This window comes from Mercenaria mercenaria, chromosome 8 (assembly GCF_021730395.1).
Source record: "Mercenaria mercenaria strain notata chromosome 8, MADL_Memer_1, whole genome shotgun sequence".
In the NCBI taxonomy this organism is placed as follows: Eukaryota; Metazoa; Mollusca; class Bivalvia; order Venerida; family Veneridae; genus Mercenaria; species Mercenaria mercenaria.
The window spans coordinates 60,537,936-60,560,359 of record NC_069368.1 but is presented as its reverse complement, the minus strand read 5'-3'; positions in this window follow the sequence as shown (position 1 = coordinate 60,560,359).

The following is a 22,424-nucleotide window of genomic DNA, read 5'->3' as shown; positions in this document are numbered from 1 at the left end:
AAGATGTTGATCGCTCGAGATAATATGTTGATCGCTCAAGATAATATGTTGATCTTTTGAGATAAGATGTCGATCGCTCAAGATAAGATGTCGTGCGCACGAAATAAGATGTTGATCGCTCGAGATAAGATGTTGATCGCTCAAGATAATATGTTGGTCGCTCGAGATAAGATGTTGATCGCTCAAGATAATATGTTGATCGCTCAAGATAAGATGTTGATCGCTCAAGATAATATGTTGATCGCTCAAGATGATATGTTGATCTCTCGAGATAAGATGTCGTGCGCACGAGATAAGATGTTGATCGCTCAAGATAATATGTTCATCGCTCTAGATAAGATGTTGATCGGTCGAGATAAGATGTTGATCGCTCAAGATAATATGTTGATCGCTCGAGATAAGATGTTGATCGCTCAAGATAAGATGTTGTGCGCACGAGATAATATGTTGATCGCTTGAGATAAGATGTCGTGCGCACGAGATAAGATGTTGATCGCTCAAGATAAGATGTCGTGCGCACGAGATAATTAATCTTAAAAAAAGAATAACATATGTCCTAAACATACCACCGTATATGTTCAACATGAACGTAGAAATTCAAATTACTAACCGGAGAAGATACATTATATGTTTTACAGTCTTTGATGTTTCTGGCCACAGGCCGGTATTGATTCCATCTTTACTTCCTGTTTATATCTGGGATGAAAGTCATTTAACAGCTGATTAAAACTGTACACTTTGATAGGTGGATGAAAAATTCCACAGGTTTCAATATTTTCTTCAGGGGTGTGCAGGTGCTCTATGCTGTATTGTTGGAGAAATAACTTGTAAAACGTCATAAACCTTAGAGTCGACCCCCACCACTTTCGTCTTTTTTTTGTCAAAGTTTCGTAAATTATGATTAATATAATGTAAAATTATGTTCTGTAAATTATGTTCTACAAAAATAAAACATGAAAATTTTACTTTGAAAACTACATTTTGTTTTGCTTTATAAATATACGAGTAAAAGTGCAGTGTGCTCTTAAATTGTGCATTGACTAATGCGGCCGTGTATCTTTTTTAAAGATACTTCTTGTTTTATTTTCATTTTTGTGTAGAATGCAAAATAATCACTTGGCTGCTAAGATGTTTTACCTGTAAGAGGCGATATCGCTCAACTGTAATATAGATCATAAAATCACATAGGCATGATTTATAATATTACAGATTCATCTAAAATAAAAAGAAATTCAGTTATTTCACAATGTAAAAAAAAAAAACCACCATTTTATTACAATTTTAGTGACATGATATTTACTTGGAGCACTTTAAACAACAAAATGTTCAAATAACGTCGCTTTTATATCGAATATGTTTGAACTTTCAATTGATGCACAGCAGACTGCTATTAAAATAATGTAGGTTTTTCTGTCAATACTAAATCTGTAAAAAAAGGACTTTATTAATGACTTATTTACTTAATTGATTCAGCTTTAATTTAAGTCATTATAACTTCCGAATGTGTTGATTTTTTTCTTTTGAATATCATCAGCCCTTTCGGTACTAACACTGGTATTTTGAACGTTTACTTTAAGGGAATATATCCGCATGCGAGAAATTTATAAAATACTTTGAAATGCATTTGTGAAAATGAAAAGGCCGGTAAGAAATTTCGCTCATATTAAAAGAAAAAACGAAATTTTATCAGGCATAATGTTTAAAGTGATCTCAGGACGTGTCAATGTGTTCAGCTTGCATGTTGATTTATACAGTGAATGATGAGATAAAAGGGGTATTAAATTTTCAAGAAATATTCAGTTCATGAAGTGTGAGAATAGAGGAAGATCACGCATTCCGACAATCTAGAAGAAATGTATGGGTATAAGTGCTTGCTGACCTTTTCATTTCCGATCTGAAACCTGCTAAGTATAGGAAATCGGTGCGTTAAAAATCTACCGTGACTACGTTTTTTCTTCAAAGTTGTTTACGTTGCAATAAGTTCGTGTGAGGTAATGACTTGAGACAATCAATGAATTGATTAAAAGATAGTGCTAGTTTAGATCACAGATTTCTTTAATATAAGATAATACCTGACAATTTAGCTTTATACCCGGCTGCGTAATATTCCTGTAAATAGTGTTTTCGCACGGTGTCTTTATCTACCTATTTATTCATACTGTCACGCCCTCTTTCCGAGTATTACGTGCCGCGTCTGTGCGAGAATTAAAAGAAGAAATGTACAGGAGGGTAAAAGTAATACTAATGAATTAATTAAGTGAAGTGTTGAAAATCAAGATGACAGTGTTATTTAAAAGAGAAGTTAAAAGCTTTTTCATATTAGATCGTGCCAGGACCTTTGGTCTATCATAATGACAAAGACAGTTCTACAGGATGATATTGCAAGCACGTACGCGTACAGATGAATTATGAAAACGAGCTCGAGGCCGTATACGTACATTTATTACCTATAATTGATATGGATGAACATATCCATTGCTTCAACAGTGGTCTGACAGTTACAAAAAACAACAATTACTAGATATGTATTTTTTCACTTAAATGAAATAAACGTGTTTATATAAGCCATCCAGGTCGCAGTAATGCACGAAGAGGCACCTGGGGTCTTCCTCCACCATCAAAGATGGTAAGTTACTATATGACCTATAATCCATATAACCAAACAAAACGAACAAACATTAACGTTTCTATAGCCTATCGTACTGCTGAACTGACACGTTTTTCCTTTAATATGATAAAAATGTGCTCTATTTTAAAACATAAGCAATTTACGTAAGAAACACACACATCAAAGATAATACCAGAGACTGGAATCTGACTAAGCCTGTGAAAGATTTAAAATAAGTACGTAAATTCAAAAAGGAATAGCAACCGGTATGTCTCCATATAAATTGTTGATTTCTTGACTTCCTAGACTTTGTTGTTGTAATTTATCATCCTTGAGGATTGTGCAATACTTATTTCAGACTTCCATTTTTATGGTTGAGGGGTTTGTTGTATTTGACATTACTTATCATAAAAAAAGACTAAAACCGAGTCTGTAATATTCTGTTTTATTGTGGTCTATACTTTTAATGGAATATCTTCTATTTAAGTTTAAATCTGTCTGTCATTGTGCAATTAAAATTGCAAAGGATTGGCAAACGTATTACTGACGATATTGCTGCTTTGAATTTGTTGACGAATGGTTTCGTGTTTAGCAAAATGAGATACAGACAATATAGGGACACGATTACTTCCTTTATGTTGTCAATATGCGGTAGAATTAAAGTCATTAATTCAAGCAAGTTATTGAGTATATCTGATTATTAAACACTCCCGCTGGCGGTTATGAGACTAATGAATTTGTAATCACAATAAGCAGACATTGTATGCTTGCTTTCTCATAAATTTATTTTCCACTAATGTAAAAATAAAATCTGCATTTATCCCCCGCCGAAGGCGGAGGGATATGGTTTTAGCGTTGTCCGTCCGTCTGTCCATCCGCTTGGAGCCATATCTAGAAAATGATTTGGAATATTCCAATAAAATTTCATATACATGTTTACCACTATCGGGAAATGTTGCATGTCAAGTTTCAGTCAGATTGCCCAAGTAACACCCGAGTTATGGCCCGTAGAAACTGTATAGGGTACTATAAATATGGCAATTTCTGCTTCAACTGTGAAGCTTTAATTAAAATCTACCCGAGCTTGTGGGGTGGTTGGAGCAATATCCTCGACAAGAAGAAACCGCTTAATATTCAGTTTCGTGTAAAACATGTCTGACATTACTTTTCTCTCTGTGTTGCAGTTCCGAGTTCAAGGCTGCGGGGAGCTGTTGGTATCAATGTGTTACCATCCAGCCACGGACAGACTGACAGCAGTTGTACTGAAATAAGAAACCTTAAAATGATATAACCGGTCTCCAAGATACAATTTGCGCTGTGTATACGAGGTTGGAGTTACAACTGAAGTTTTTAAACAACTTTCTCTCTTTTTCCAGTAACTAAACACAGACAACATGATCAAGGTTGTTTGCAAGTGTGCTCTCGTTTCGAGTTCAGAAACATTTCCCATATGCCTTTATAATTATTATCGAGTTTCAAATACTTTTGCATTGTTTCATCTAATAGAATAATCGTGTTTAGTAGCACTTGCCGTAGCGGAACAAAATATTCTTACTGCATCAAAATCAGACAAATTAAATCATCTTTTATAATGATGAATTCTGCAACTCTCATTAAATTGATGGTGTTACAGTAAAGATACTCTTTAAATGAAGTAAAATAACCTACTACATTAACATTTGAAACATTGAATTGTTCTTTTAATACATTGAATATCGGTCATTGTAAGCACACTAGATTGAATCGATCTGTGTCAGTCAGTCGTCAGTCTCAGCCAGCCAGCTAGCAGTCGATCGATCAGTCAGTGTCAGTCAGCCAGCCAGCAGCAGTCGTCGATCAGCAGATCAGAGTCAGTCAGTCAGTCAGTCAGTCAAGCCAGCCAGCCAGCCAGCATGCCAGCAGCAGCAGTCAGTCAGTCACAGCAGCAGCAGCAGTCAGCCAGTCGTCAGCACAGCCAGCCAGCCAGCGAGCAGCAGTCGTCAGTCAGTCAGACCAGCCAGCAGCCAGTCAGCAGTAGTCAGTCCAGCCAGCCAGCCAGCCAGCCAGCCAGCCAGTCACAGCAGTTATCAGTCAGTCAGGTCAGTCGCAGCCAGCCAGCCAGACCAGCCAGCCAGACAGATCAGCCCAGCCAGCTAGCAGCCAGTCAGCCAGCCACAGCCAGCCAGCTAGTCAGCAGTCGCACCAGCACAGCCAGCAGTCGATCAGTCAGTCAGTCAGTCAGTCAGCCAGCCAGCCAGCCAGCCAGCCAGTCAGCAAGCCAGCCAGCCAGCCAGCCAGAAGTCGATCGATCAGTCAGTCAGTCAGCCAGCCAGCAAGCCAGCAGTCGATCGCTCTGTCAGTCAGTCAGTCAACCAGTCAACCAGCCAGCTGTCGATCAGTCAGTCAGTCAGCCAGCCAGCCAGCCAGCCAGTCAACTAGCAGTCGATCGATCAGTCAGTCAGTCAGCCAGCCAGTCAGTCAGCCAGCCAGCCAGACAGCCAGCCAGCCAGCAAGCCCATCGATCGATCGGTCGGTCAGTCAATCAGTCAATCCGTTTTGTCGATTTTCGTTAACAGTTTTAAGAGATTACTAGAACCAAACAATTATTACACTTAAGGAGAGAAAGTTCACAATATGTTTATTAGCACGTAATGGTGTACCATAAGAACATTATTCCATTCCTGGTATCATTCCGCATTGTCTCGACAGCCATGTAATTATAAGGCTCTATGTCATATGAAGTCCATCATGTCAGGTCTTAAAATACATGACAGTCTTCCTCTGAGATTCAATTATCTTACGCCTACCAGTACATTAGTTACTACTCACCACCTTTAATAAAAGAGATAAACAAGTGTATGTCCTAGACAATAAGCGCGTGTCGTTAACAATAACTTCATTTTATCACTTTCAAGAGTGTATTTTGGATTACATTATATAACTAAGCAAGAGGATGCATCTTCCGTCTCCAGGTTGGGTAATTTATGCCAATCAGAGCCGACCAATACGTATCAACAGCGCTTTCAATTCAATTTTTTTTCGTGCAGGGAACCGGTAAATGAAGGGATCCAGGGATATAGTTACGGACTGAATGGCGGTTATATATAAATAAAAAATAACATACAGTAAAGGAAAGCATATTAAGCCAACCAAGAAAATATCACTCTTGTATTTGCAAATTTTATTTACGAATGCTATGAAATCGGGTATATAGACACACCTTAAAACCTTAATAAAATGGTCAACAGCCATGGACAGATATTCTCTCTATCTACTAAGTGTCTAGCAGCCAAAACGAATGTAGCCAATGAAACTCGCAATATACATGTATTTGATTATGCTTGTTTCCGGTTAAACATTTTTATTAACATAGATGATGTAAAACCTACAGCGTCCCAAAATAGTGTCGGGACTACAGTATATCTTCTCAGAGATAATTTTCTTTACAACACTAGTTAGAAATCTATTTTCAAAAGACTCTAATGTCAGGATCATTATCAGGATCTGAATTAATGTCGCGCCATTTACAGAAATCTTTAATATCAGGACCATTTACTAATTAAAATCTTTAATATCAGAGAGAAATCTTTAATATCGGACAGAAATCTCTAATATCAGAGAGAAATCTTTAATATCAAGACCATTTACTAAAATCTCTAATATCAGGACCATCTATAGAAATCTCTAATATCAGACAGAAATCTTTAATATCAGGACCATTTACAGAAATCTCTAATATCAGACAGAAATCTCTAATATCAGGACCATTTACAGAAATCTTTGATATCAGGACCATTTACAGAAATCTCCTTCATTTTTGATGTGCGAGTTATTGTAAACTTGGATACTATTAGGATGAACAAACTTAGAATTTGTTGGGGGTTTTTAACATGAAACCTAGACCTAGCTGATTTGTGTAAGCGCATAACGAATAGCGTCCTCCAGGAAAAATCACAGACAATAGAGATGATGCTAGATCTTCTCCACTACAAAACACAAATCAAGAACAGTGGTTTTATAACCGCGAGACTTCTTCGACCTTTTGCAGCATAATAATATAATCGAGGTGTTTCTCTTCTTTTCCTAACTTATGGCAATATATTTGAGATTAATGTGTTGTTTTTTATTTCCTTCTCAGTTTGAAGGTGACATTCACGTACTTTGTACAAGCATAATACTTTTATTGACACATACGTTATCGATATATTCATTTGGTACGAAGTGCATTCATGGTTACAAAAAACAAATCATGTTGCATTATTTAAAAATTAAACAGACATGAGTAATGAACCATATCATGCACCTCAGTACCAAGGGTAATACAAACTAGAGTTTAAATCCCTTATTTCTATTGTGGTTGTTGTTACTGGTGGCAGAGACATGAAATATGAATTTTCACAGATAGACATTCTTAAAAATGAAGCTGACACTGAGACTGATAGCTCGAAAATAATGTTTGTGAGACAAAATGCACCCTGAATGACTGGTAAAATAACACAGAAGGCTTAAATCACTGGAATTCAGTGGGACTGTTCACTTAATACTACATTACTTTGATAATAAAAATGTTAAAAATTACATTTGACTAAGCAAGTAGTTTTTGATGGCAACCTTGAAGGTGTGGAGTCTTGGTAAATTACTTTTGGAAGGTGGTAATCAATTTCATAAAATACAACCCATGTGGGCAAAATGTTTAATCCTAATACCTTTGACCTTGGGAAATGTGAAAGAACCTCTCTCTCAGAACCTTGTGATTATGTTTAATGACTTGGTTTTAGCATTCCATTATTTGTATAAATCTGTGTACAGGGGCCTGATTTAGATTGCTGACTTCAAATAACTTCCCCCTCATCGATTTAGGTTTGAGCCTTGCTTCTTGCTTGTGGCATTGAATTATTTATGCGGAGAAACCATCCAGCCGACTTACAGAAGGTCGATGGTTCTACACAGTTTCCTGTCTGTAATTAAATAGTACACGGAGAGGCACATGGAGACTTGCTTTACTATCAAAAACTGGAAAGTTACCATATGACCTATAAATGTGTGGGTGTGACGCAAACCAAACAAAAACAACAACAAATACTATCAATCAAATATTTTTTTTTAAATGTTATTTGCTACAGTTTTAAATAATAATACAAAGGCCCAATAATCTGAAGTAGAAACATTTCCAATTGTAACGGTACAATTATTTCAAGAACACATATACTTCTGACCATTTCATATTAATTGATGATGAACGTTTTAATTTAAATTGAAACATACATGGTGCTATTAGAGATTTTGTTTGTTGTTGTTGCTGTTTTGTTGTTGTTTTTTTTTTTGTTTTGTTTTTTCATTTGAATTTAATGTCAAACCGATACAATCATCATGAGGTCATATGGTGACTTTCCTGATTTGGATGATAGAAAAAAACTGTTTGTGTATATCCGGGTATTGTTTCAGGCACCTGGGTAAAGCCGCCTAGCTAGATGGCTTTCACACATGAAATAATTCTACAGCCTAGCAAGTTTGATTTTTTTGTTGTTTTTTTTTTTTGTTTTTTTTTCTGAAAATTGTTACTATTTATTGGTACTGTTGTAACAATACTTCTTAATATGGGTGTACTGCTATGTTGTGTTAAATTGCCATGTCTAGACTTCTTTATCATGTTGTACGTGGAACACAATCCTATTTGAGAGACGATTGATAAATATGACATCCAACACACACACAAAAAAAACCAACTTGTCTTAAAATAATCAAAGGAAGGAAAATAATGGAAATATCTTAATCTTAACGGTTGTCGATGTTTGAAACTTTCACTGTTCAGACCGCACCGATAATGTTCTTATCAATGGAATCACATAAAAGCAATATTTAAAACAGACTGAAACTGTTCTTCCTTTTAAACCCGTTGTTAAGCATACCACTTTTCTCGTAACATGGTAATATCCTCATATAAATAAACAGCTTTGACTTTATATGAACAAATACCGTCAGAGTGTTCTGTATCTTTAAAATTTTCATATAACACAAACTTTATCTCCAGATGTACGCGTCCTGAATATAATTTCCGGTTTCAGCTTCTTCTTCGCCATTAAAGCTGGTGGAAAACAAGTATAAAAACTGTATACTTATATGCGACTGGAACTGTCTAGAAATGCAAAAATCAAAATGTTCACACATTGGCACCGTTTAGAAATGCTAATGAATATCATGTTTGTATCACAGTACATTTTAAGATCATTAGTCATGTAAGCGGATGAAAACTTAAATTGTTACACACTAAAGCTTATTTTAGATACCTTTGTGTGATTGGCCTACTGTTTCGATGGACGCCTATTAACATTTACGTAGACCGGCAACGGTAGTGATGTCCAGAATTTCATCGAGGTCATCGCACAACCATGGTTCAAACCAAAACTCCATATTTTTTATTTGCATGGAATGTGTTATTTGAATTATCTCGAATGATACTGTAGAGGATATGAGGATCGATTCCCTAATATTTCTGCTATTTCAGACGAGCTTACAAAGCTGTGTTCCGTAAAAGAAATTGTCATATCTAAACCTTTTGTTGGTGCTTCATATAAGACGCAGTTATCATTTGAGCCGTGCCATGAGAAAACCAACATAGTGGCTTTGCGACCAGCATGGATCCAGACCAGCCTGCGCATCCGCGCAGTCTGGTCAGGATCCATGCTGTTCGCTAACAGTTTCTCCAATTCCAATAGGCTTTAAAAGCGAACAGCATGGAGCCTGACCAGACTGCGCGGATGGTCTGTATTCATGCTGGTCGCAAACCCACTATGTTGATTTTCTCATGGCACGGCTCATTTTGATTTTTTAAGGAGACTGCTTATCGTATTAAAGTAACGACATTTTAATAAGAAAAATTATACCAAAAGTAACGCGAGTGATTTTTGTTCCATTCATCATGTAGAATTTTCCATAAAACAAGAAATTTTGATCAGACAGATGAACATTTAAATATGTGTTGTATGTTTGTTAGTTCGTTTTGGACTTACCATCGTTTCACAACAGTATTTCAGTAATGTAACGACGGGTAGTTAACCTAACCAGTGTTCCTGGCTTCTGTACCAGTACAAACCTGTTCTCCGTACGTAAATGCCAACATGAATCAGAGGTGGAGGACGAATGGTTTCAGACACAATGTCTTTTATCAACTAGTCACGGAAACGTCCGCCTCGCTCGGGGATCGATTTCACGGCCCCACGATCCGTAGTTCTGTGGCCTCCCTTTTGAGCTTAGAGGGTGGGTATGTGCTGTATGAAAAATGAAAAGCTATGTTTATGTTTCTGAAGCGAGAACTCTTCTACAGGAATTGAAGTTGTAATTTTGACGGGTTTTTTTTTTCCAGATTGATATTGTTATTAATAGTTTTTCTAACAACTTTAGCTTATGGTAATGTTTATGTAATGTTACAAAACAAAATAGAAACAGCAGCGACTTAATTAAAATGAGACAAGTTAAATCCGCAGGAACATAATAAGAAAGATGTGTTGGACTTTCATACATTGATACGTCCGAGAAAATAAAAGAACTGGGATACATATAAATTATAACACTGAAAAATCTTTATAAAAGGAAGATTTTTCGTTCTATCAGTTGTTCAACAAAGAAGTATAGTAATATAAAATCGTGTTTTCTCGTGTTCTTTTTTTTTTTCCTTTTTTTAAACGATATTTTTTTGTACAATATATTAAGATTAAAGTTAAAACGGCATTTGACAATGTGGCATTCACAGATGGCCTTGTCCTAGATTAATACTTTTATGGACAAATCCTGTAGAATTTGTGTCGTAAAGTTGTTTCAAATTACATGCAAACAGATCTAAACAATATTAAACAGTTCAAAAATCGCTGCTGGTTGAACATAGCAGGAAAAATGCAAAAATTGGTATTAGAATACTGACAGTGGCAGTCATGCTTTGTTCAAACGTGACTTTATTGACACACTGTAAAACATCTTCACAATTATTCTGCAGGGACAATCGTGTTAATTAGATTTATAATTGAACACTCATATCTTTTTTAAACAGTGCATTTGACTACCTTTAAAATAAATCGAATACATCCAAAAATTCTATGTGTATTTTCATTAGATTTTGATTACCATATTGTATTCTCATGATTGTATCTTCAAAAAGAAAAGGAAAACATGCAACCATTTGCAAGTCTTTATCCTATCCATGTTGTATCAGCGCAATGGAAAGAAATCTATCTATGCTATCACAGCCATGCATCTAAAAACCATCATTTGTTTCTTTGATTTTCTCAATTGTCTAGATATATAAACCAGGGTTTGACGCATATACAGGCAACAGATTTTTCTCTTCCCGTCAGTGGCTTTATCAACATACTTTTAAGTATTTCACCTTACGAAATTCTTTGGGTTTTGGCATCTTTAAAGAGATAGGCTGTTTGTTGACAAATTCCACTACTGAAAATGCCCAGGATATTTCTTGATCTTATCGTTATATATTTTTTAATCCCCCGCCACAAGTGGTGGGGGGTTATAGGAATGGTCTCCGTCCGTCCTTCCGTCCTTCCGTCCGTCCTTCTGTCCTTCCATCATTCCATCCTTCCATCCGCCTGTCCGTAACACTCGTGTCCTCTCCATATCACCTAAACCCCTTGAAGGATTTTTATGAAACTTGGATCAAATGATCACCTTATCAAGACGATGTGCAGAACCCATGAGTCAACCTTGTCAGCTCAAGGTCAAGGTCACAACTCAAGGTCAAAGGTTTGAGCCTTCCATTTTGTGTCCGCTCTATATCTCCTAAACCCCTTGAAGGAATTTTATAAAACTTGGGTCAAATGATTACCTCATCAAGACGATGTGCAGAACCCATGAGTCAGCCATGCCGGCCCAAGGTCAAGGTCACAACTTAGGGTAAAATGTTTGAGCCTTCCATTTTATGTCCGTTCTATATCTCCTAAACCCCTTGAAGGATTTTCATCAAACTTGGGTCAAATGATCACTTCATCAAGGCAATGTGCAGAACTTATGAGTCAGCCATGCTGGCTCAAGGTCAAAGTCACAACTGAAGGTCAAAGGTTTGAGCCTTCCATTTTGTGTCTGCTCTGTATCTCCTAATTCCCTTGAAGGATTCATATGAAACTTGGGTCAAATGATCACCTCATCAAGGCAATATGCAGAAGTCATGAATCAGCCAAACCGGCTAAGGTCAAGGTCAAAACTCAAGGTCAAAAGTTTTAGCCTTTCATTTCGTGTCCGCTCTATATCTCTTAAACCCCTTGAAGGAATTTTATAAAACTTTGGTTAAATGATCACCTCATCAAAATGATGTGCAGAACTTATGAGTGAGCCATGCCGGCTCAAGGTCAAGGTCACAACTTAGGGTGAAAGGTTTGAGCCTTCCATTTTGTGTCCGCTCTATATCTCCTAAACCCCTTGAAGGATTTTCATCAAACTTGGGTCAGATGATCACCTCATCAAGGCAATGTTCAGAACGTATGAGTCCGCCATGCCGGCTCAAGGTCAAAGTCACAACTGAAGGTCAAAGGTTTGAGCCTTCCATTTTGTGTCTGCTCTGTATCTCCTAATTCCCTTGAAGGATTCGTATGAAACTTGGGTCAAATGATCACCTCATCAAGGCGATATGCAGAACTCATGAATCAGCCAAACCGGCTAAGGTCAAGGTCAAAACTCAAGGTCAAAGGTTTCAGCCTTTCATTTCGTGTCAGCTCTATATCTCCTAAACCCCTTGAAGGAATTTTATAAAAATTTGGTCAAATGATCGTCTCATCAAAACGATGTGCAGAACTTATGAGTCAGCCATGCCGGCTCAAGGTCAAGATCACAACTTAGGGTGAAAGGTTTTAGCCTTCCATTTTGTGTCCACTCTGTATCTTCTAAACCCCCTGAAGGATTTTCATCAAACTTGGGTCGAATGATCACCGCATCAAGAACTCATGAGTCAGCCATGTCAACTCAAGGTCAAGGTCACAACTCAAGGTCAAAGGTATGAGCTCTGTATCTCCTAAACCCCTTGAAGGATTTTCATGAAACTTGGGTCAAATGATCACCTCAAGACGTTGTGCAGAATTCATGAGTCAGCCATGTCAGTTCAAGGTCAAGGTCACAGCTAAAGGTCACAGGTTTACCCTTTCACTATCCATAGCATTGGCGGGGGATTTAGCTGTCTTTCAGACTGCCTTGTTCTTTTTAAATCACTGACCATTGACAGATTAAATTCCATAAGGCTTTAAATTTTACATTAAAAACAGAAGAAACATCGGCTAAATTGATGCCATACTTCACTATATGGTTAGATAGTCATTATTCCCAATACTGCACGTGAACTTCTACAGTTAGAGCCATAAAGGGAGGTAATCAAAAACAATGGATTCAACAAAACTTTCTACTATTATTTTAAAATTAGTAATTAGCTCTTTGCCAAATATTAGAGAAAAAAAATCCTGAAAATGAGAGGTTATAAGAAATCAATATATCTTACGTGCATATCAAATCATGTGGCAACCAGAAAAGTGCATGGATTGCAAGAGGTAAACGTGCCTAGTCACATAACACGACTTGTTGTGTTGTTCAAGTCGATGGAGACGACTTCATGTCTTCATTCTGGGGGTACATACAAGCTTCCGTACATAACCCTAGAGCTGTCTCCAGGTTTTCAAAATATTTTACCCAGGTTTTTTGGCTCTGTTAACTCTTTTTCAGAAAATGACATATTGGTAAGTTTTAGGCTATGCACATTTGATGCAGTTAAACTACAAATATATTTAAAATGAATAGTGCCAACTTGAAAGTGTATTTTAATTTAACCGCCTGGTAAGTGAAGTAGACATGAAAGTTCTTAAATGCAATAATTTCCACACAAACAATAACATATGTTGGACAGAGAGAAATCTTACGTAATCAATGTCTTTTATGTCTGGTTATGTTTCTTTATACGATGTTATATTTCAATTAAGTAATACTGAACAATATAAGTATATAATATAGATATAATCTGTCTGTTTTCAGTGAGATGTTGCTTTTTTGCAGGTGTGAAGTAGCAGCAGGAACTAAATATCTCAGCGTGCTGAATTTGTAAGATGAGCGAATTAAAAACAATTATGTTTCAAATAAGAAAATAATTCAATGTAAAATAAAATATTTTGCAAAATTAGTTTTTTTTTCAAGTAACAGCTGCAATGTATAAATGATCTTTTTCAAAAGCATGACCAATTTACATCCGACAAACATTAAAAAAAGACAATACCAGCAAAATGGAAGCTGGCTATTCTATGGAGTTTTCAATTAAGTACATACAATCACATCACCGCCAGTATATCTCCATATTTTAGCTTATAGCCATTCTTTACAATATTAATGCAATTTATTTGCGAATGTGTATTCAGTCATTATCAAAACAATTTCATATCAGACTATCAATGGTTGACAATAGATCTTCCAGAGAGTATAATGAGAAGTGTATTTATAAAATTGATTATTTCTTTTATAGATAAATACAATTATTTCAATTAAACTCTCCCGCTGGATTCTGTAAAAAGATGCATTTTCTAAAAGCTATGAATTTGCTTGATTGGAAACCTAGTTTTTAACGAAGTGTGATTTGATATGGGAAATAATTCCACATTTGCTTTTAATTTGAAATGTCTATAGCTTCTGTGCAAAATGTGCTAGGCAACAATTAAATGTACACCCCTTTGAATGTAACTACAAGTGGTAATACAAGGCCGTTGTTTAAATTGTGTTGTTTTTTAATTATCGGAGAGAGATTTATTCCCGATGAGGATGAAGTACAGTTTTATAATTTATATCTTACTTCATGTGGAAATATGAATGTGACACGCAAATTCAGATATTTGATAGCACAAAAATGCTGGCCACGAGATATAAAATTCTTGCGTTGTCCTATGAAACTAATTCATTCCCTAATGGCATACAGACATTGAATAGGAAAATGGCGCGAAAAGAAATGGTAGGATAATGGCGAATTCAAGTAGTCCTCAGAATTTTGCTCTTATAGCTTTTGCTGACAGATCTATGTTTGACATTTTGGAAGCATATTCATAATGAAATGATATCATGACAGGATTTGTCATGGAATCTTAGGTCATACATCAATACTACAGTTTGGGTTTTTATTTTTAGCTGATTTTGCAGTTTGTGTGTTTGACTGAAAATATTTTTTAATTTTCTTGCATCAAACATGACCCCCACTTTTCTTTTCGTTTTCAACACTGACGATATTCTTCAAGAAAATGTAAGTTACAGACATTTTAAATGGGCCCTGATGTGTGCTGCAGCCGTTGGAAATATGTTAAAATTATATAGAATAAAGAAGAACTGCTATTTAATGTGTTGTAACCTGATTATGTTCGTGACAATTCTCAGAGAAATATAATTATGTCAATTTCGTAATCTTGTCTCGTGAATCTGGTATTACAAAGTGGCAATATCTTTCACGTTGGGTATATTACCTGTGTATACAAGAAACCATCAGGTCCACTTATTGAGCATTTAAGTACCGTATGAACATGTGTTACTTCAGGTTTTAAGATACTGTTGGAATCTTTCTGTTTACGGTAATCCACAAACAGACTAAACATGGTGCTGACTAAAGCTAAAACCCTGACTGAAATGGACCTCACCAGTATCTTATACTATAGTACATATGGTCTAGGACAAGGTTCTTAAAAGATGTGTCGCTCTGCTTTCCAGTTAGCAACGACAATTTTAATGAGAAGGTTCGATTGGAGTAGTAACCCTTTATAGTGTCATGTACCTTTATATTTACAATGATGTTTTCGCATTCTTATTGGTTACTGTTATTTCATGTAACGAATTGTCCATATATAGTGATAGTGACAATCAATACTAGTATTAAGGGAAGAAAATGGCTCTACTTAATACTTACTAAAATAAGATAAGACAAAGTGGCTGTTGTCTTTGAACATTTATGGTCTTTGATGTGTTGAGAACTGATGACAACTGTTTGTGGTTTCGTTAAAAAATTGGATTTGTTTAAAAAGGGCATAGCAAACGAAACGGTAAATAAATCGATCAATATGTTTGTCAAGCAATCATTTAGTCAATGTACCAGTATTGTCAGTTTCTAGATACTCCCCGAAAAAAATGTCAAAAGGCGAAAAGGGTTCTAAGATCATATCTATGTTATACATGGTGGTCTAATAAAAGAGCGTCATTCCTGTTTTAACTAATTCACCTCATACCTTTCATCAATTTCGTTTTAAAATGTTCCTTTACGCAGTATAATTATTAGCTTCTACATCAACTAACCACGCATTGTTTCATGACCTAACGATACCTTGGAGGAAACAATTATCTCCCTGTCACTGATACGAAGCAGCTATAAATCTTACGCCCACTATACAAAATCGATTTCTGTATAAAAGAAATTTTAGTCGCATCTAATATAGACTTAATGTCAAGGCGATTAATAAGTGTTTTTTTCCAGGAAAGCAATTATCTGGTGCGTGTTGATAAAAATAGTGCTTCCATTTCCAGTACTTGCTAGAATATAGTTTTCCTAGAACATGTAATGGAGTCTTGAAAGGTTTAGTTAGCGTAAACTATTTATGAACTAATGTAAGGGTATGCACTTCATACACTTTTATTATGCGACATATCAGGCTTTTCTTTTTGTTTTAATTCTTTTCTAATCTGTAGGGATACGTTAAGTCTCGGCAACATCTGTTGTCATATTAATGCTAATGCATATCAAACTCATTTCATTTTTGTGCTGCGGCTAACAAATTTTATAACTGAATTTGCCACAACTGTTTTACCAGTACATAATTCCATGCACTGAATCGCTGGAGAGGACGAATTCATGATGCGTAATAACTAGAGTTCACCGCCATAAGTACCATTTGCCTAAGCTTGGATGAAACTCGCACAATCTGTCTTGTAATATGAAGTATCCCTATCCAGCTAGGCATATGTTAAAATTACCCACAGGAAAATGTTAGGTTAAATTCACACATTTGTCATCAGGTTGAAGTCACACATAGGAACATGTCGTCAGGTTAAAGTTACACATATGAATATGTTGTCAGGTTAAAGTAAACATGAATATATCGTCAGTATAAACTCACACATTGGTTGTCAGGTTAAAGTCACATATAGGAATATGTCGCTAGGTAAAACATAATATGAATTTGGCGTCAGGTCAAAGTTACACATAGGAATATGTCGTCAGGTTAAAGTCACATAAAGGAATATGTCGCTAGGTTAAACATAATATGAATTTGGCGTCAGGTCAAAGTTACACATAGGAATATGTCGTTAGGTTAAAGTCACATATAGGAATATGTCGCTAGGTTAAAAATAATAAGAAATGAATATGGAGACAAACAAGTCGTCTGGAAACAGAATGTTTAAATGTTGCGGTGATAGTGTTTTGTTCCCATAAGTATTGTTATAAATAATATATATATGCTGATGATTGGAAGGTCTGAAAGCATACTGGAATGATTTATTGCCCGTTTCCCAGGTAGGGGGCGCGAGAGGCGTTGCACATTTCATTACCTCTCATGAGCAGACTCAATCAAACCGAGTCTGCTATTATTTTGCTTGTTTGCATTCTATGCTTACAAAGGATCTGTGTATAAACTAGAATTAATTTGATATTATCACCACATGTTACGTTTCACAGGAAAAGTGTTTGTGTCTTAGCCAAACTTAAAGCAAATACAAAAAAGAAAAACGTATTATTGGTTTTGTGTGTAATATTAAACTTTTATCTTATAACTCGGAGTTATCTACAATGCGTAAGCAATCACTAAGAAAATAAAAATAAGTTATAATCAGTCCAAAGCTTGTTATATTTGCAATTCCTTGAATGATTACGTTTGACAGCTTGAAAGAGGCATTTGCGGTAATCCAATCAAATAAGACTAGGTTTTTATTTGAAAATACAACCTTGATATGCTTTTTATATGTTTCTGTACATTTAAAACACAGTTGTGATGTAATCCTTTGTTAGTTTTGTCCATTATATAGGTTATTGTACCGATACCATTCTATGCACACGATTATTTTACTATACCTGTCCATTATTAACCTGTAACTGTCCATTATTAAAATAATGGATACTTTAAGAATGGACAGGTACAGGTTAATAATGGACAGGTATAGTAACAACCTTGTATGTTGAGAGATGTGAGTACATCAGCCTATGAAATTCGAAAGTTTCGAAATATAAACTGCAACGTTTTACAGAACTTGTAGCTGCAATAAAAAAAAACCCTGAAGGGGAGCGTATAACTTTAACCCAAATCGCCCCACAAATTATCAGTTAAATGAAAATAAAACAATGTGCCAAAAGTAATAACGGAATGTTAGTTTAAATCTTCAACCGTTCGAAAAATAATAAAGCCCTCTTTGTATACTCCTAAATCGCAGTAGAAAAGCACCTGGTATGGCATTTTCAGTCGAAAATAGATGAAAATAGGCAAAGTAATGCAAAAACAAGAGCTGCTGGAGGGCAGCAACGCTGTATTATTCAACAGCCTTGTCAACTGAATGAATATTAAAGCCGAAAAGGGGGCATCATTTTGTAAAATTGCAAGATGGGTTATGGAACCTGTACAATGCATATCAGCTCATGACAATGGACACTTGTGCAAGTTTCAATCCATTCCCATTAGTGGGTACTGAGATACCAGCTTACATACAAAAATTTAACCAACAACTGCTTAGTCGAAATAATGGCATAATTTTGTAAAAATGCAAAGCAGAGTTGTGGAACCTGAGCACTGCATGTCAGATCATCACAGTGAAAAAGTGTGTGACATTTCAATCCATTTCCATTAGTAGGTACTGAAATACCAGCTTACATATAAAACCTTAATAAAAATGTTCTAAGTCGAAAAAGAGGCATAATTTTATACAAAAGAAAAATAGAGTTATGGAACCTGTGCAGTGTAAGTCAATTTATCACGGTGAATAAGTGTGTGAAGTTCCAATCCATTCCCACAAGTGGTTACTGAGATACCAGCATACATACAAAAACTTAACCAAATCGGGACGCCGACGCGGTCGCCCAACACGACATAAACGAAGATGTTGCAGGCTCGGTTTGATTGAGCCTGTTCATGGACGGTCATGGAAGTGCAAGCTTCGACGCCCTCTAGCCCCGGCTTGAGCATAGCTCAACATTTACACATGTTATAAGTACCAGAATGTAATTTAGGGACGTCCGCAGATGTTATCATACGGTGGTGCACATGGAACCTTCAATGATGCACAGAGTGCAGTTCCACGAAAAGCGGCGTATGTTTCCCAGAAAAAATAACGACTGTGCCCTAAACGAGAAAACAATGGTCATAATTAAACAAACTGGAGTCCAATAGCTCCACCTATTCTTTGAATAGTCGAGCTACAAAAACATTATTTTTCTTTCTTTTTCAAATGCTGCAGACCTATCTTTCTCATGCAGTGTTCGTGTAAAATTGGTTACATTCTTGCCATAACTAACATTTGTTGCAGTCCTACCCAGAAATGTGCAATTTTACCTTTCTACTACACGAAGACAAAAAAACCAACGTCAAGTTCCCTAAAGTTTTACTGTACGTTTCGGTATTACCAGAAAACTGTACAATTTTCTTGCAATAACGATATTATTTATTGTAATAACGAAATGTTTTCTCGTAAAAAACGAGGTATGAGTCATAACGAGTAAAGATCTCATGTGATACGGGTAATATTCTTCAAATAAAATTGATAGAATAGTTCGTAATTACGAGATAAGAACGATTGTTTTGTAATAACGATATAAAATACATACATACATTTTGGAATGTCTTCACCTGGACCCGTCATTTATTAAATTACTTGATTGATATAAAACTGCAAACTCAGCACGAAGAAAGCATGGACAACTATTGATACATACATCATACGGTCAAGTCAATGATTTTACTTTTTGTAAAGGTACTTCAAAATCATAAATATGACAAAACGAGAAATGTTCGAAACTTTCCTAAGAATCAGCACTAAATATCATTAATGTTTAAAAAAAAAACTTTTATTGCAGTAAATATTTATATGCAATCTAAGTTAAACTCAATTTGACTTGGTATTTTTATTAAGCACAGAGACACAAATCAATGAATTGTCTTTGCCTCAAAGAGGTCAATATTAGAGACATTATATAATATCACGACAATCTTGAATTTTTCGTGAGGACCGTGTTTTAAGTCTGAGAAAAGCCTCAAACTATACATTATGTGACAGAATGGACAATCTCGGCGCGTTGCGCCTCGATGTGTCCATTCTTTCACATAATGGACAGTTTTCGGCTTTTCTCCTTTACATAAACCTCATTAAAGTCACTTAACAGCAGAATAATGTACATGTAGGCAAATATGACGTCCAGTTACACGATACCATGAGTCCAATGCCTTTTTTTCAAAAATAAACAATCAACCGTAGAGAAACTATAACGGAAAAGAGAAATTATGTGTCTTTTCGGGAAGCAGCAATACTATGAAACATTGTTAATAAAGAAGGTCACCATAAAATTTCAAGCACTTTGATATAATGAACATAAACATTGACGTTTGTGAAGGAAATTTGGATACGTACTGAATAAGGGAATGTAGTATAAAACAACATGTAGAAATATTTGAGCCGTGCCATGAGAAAACCAACATAGTGGGTTTGCGACCAGCATGGATCCAGACCAGCCTGCGCATCCGCGCAGTCTGGTCAGGTTCCATGCTGTTCGCTTTCAAAGCCTATAGCAATTATAGAAACTGTTAGCGAACAGCATGGATCCTGACCAGACTGCGCGGATGCGCAGTCTGGTCTGGATCCATGCTGGTCGCAAACCCACTATGTTGGTTTTCTCATGGCACGGCTCATTTAATTACGATTATGTTTTTTATGTTGAAACTACAACAACAGACATCTCCTTTTATTTGTTCAAAGAAGTTGTGTTCTTATTTTCAAAGCTAATTGCAGACAGAGATTTTCTTTACCAGACAAAAACTGTCGTCTATTCTCTGAAGTGGGATCTTTTTTAGTAAGAGCAGATGCCGTCAAGAAACAATCCTGCTGTTATTCAATACATTATAACTGCTTTGATTTGTGTCTGGTCAGCATGGTGAATTGATTTAGAAAACTTTTGTGCTTTTATTTATAAATAACTGGTTATATAGACAGGCACGCAGCTGGGGCCCTTTTAAGGTAGTTTGCATGGGTGGTGTATGGCGATTCAGAGCTATTCTCCCCCGAAATGTTTTAAATTGAGGACGTCAGATAGTAGAACAATCCATAACAACAGTCTAGGATTCCTGACTGGTGTATTTTATATGATATTTAAAAACTGGCAAATACCTAATGGCAACTACCTTAAGTCTTGAGTGTAGTGACGGATCTTTAATGTCCATCGGTTTGATCATACAAATGAGGAATCAGCTTTACGGCACAAAATAATCGTATACGCTAAATGCAGAGGTTTTGTATAGTGTAAGACTGTACTGCCAATTACCACATTTATCAGTCCGGCTACCCTTATGATTTTGCGTGCGGATTTCTTGAAACTTACTTTGTTTTCTAATTATAAGCACCAGGCATAAAGTTTCACAGTAGGAGATGTAGGGACATTCAAAACTGCAAATGACCGGAATTCATCTGCGGGTTCCTGGAAGAAATATTGGCCAGATCAAGGAATATAATCCATCCTGTCTCACAGAACATGTAATTATATTCCCCATATTTCTTTTACATGGCTGATTATTAGGACGTCACATAACTGTGACTCTGTGTGCATAATAAGTTTGAGTGTAGCAAAATCAGCAATAATGGCGTAACATCGTATATACTACCATTTAATATCAACAAATACTTATATAATATATGTACAGTTTGGCTTGCTTTACAAAGGGTGTAAACGTGAAAATTCGTATAATTCAATAAAAATAAATTAAAAAAAAAAATTTAGTAGCCTCATTGCCACATTAACATTAGTTAAATTATCACATATATAGAAATGATTACTTACTTTTCTATAAATTAACGTGTTCTCATGACACTGCGTGTAATCTACTGTTATATATTGATGAGTTAGCGTAATTGTATATAAATAAATGTATACATCTCTCTGCAGCCATGCTGCTTTGTATCATTTATTACTCCTACATAGCAAAAATGTTCGTGACTCTATATTCTGAACTTATGGGGAGTACTCCTATTTATTGGACGTGTTGATGAATGTAACATATCTTTAAGTATCCTAATCATATGGGAATGAGTGTCTTGTACAATGTATTCAACTTTTATGTTTATTAGTAAAGTATTACGCTACGTTTCTAGCTTTTTATGGTGGAGAGAAGACCTCAGGTGCCCCTCTAGGTGTTATTTGAACGCGAACAGTGCACCTGGGTAGAACCACCAACCTTCCGATAGCCAGCTAAATAGCATTTTCACATGAAGAATTCTACGCTCCGAGTGAGGCTCGAACACTGCAAATACAGTTCAAGTACAACTCCAACCATGTTGTAATTAAGAAAAAAGTCTGATTTCCTTGTAGGAATATTATGAATGTGTGCCACCTTTTCAAAAAAGAAAGGATTGTGATTGTGTGTCTTAGTAACATCACCCTATAGTTCAAATCTACTATGATTTATGAACATGATTGAAATGGTTCCGTTTTATGAGCTTTTTTATAAACCGTTGGGCTCAAGACATTTCCCTAACCAAAATAAACAACGTTGCTTTTATGTGAGACGTGTACACGTATCTATAACAGCTTCCATTAAACTGCTAGAACACTTCCAGAAATGATTTTCGTTCCCAAATAATACATCCG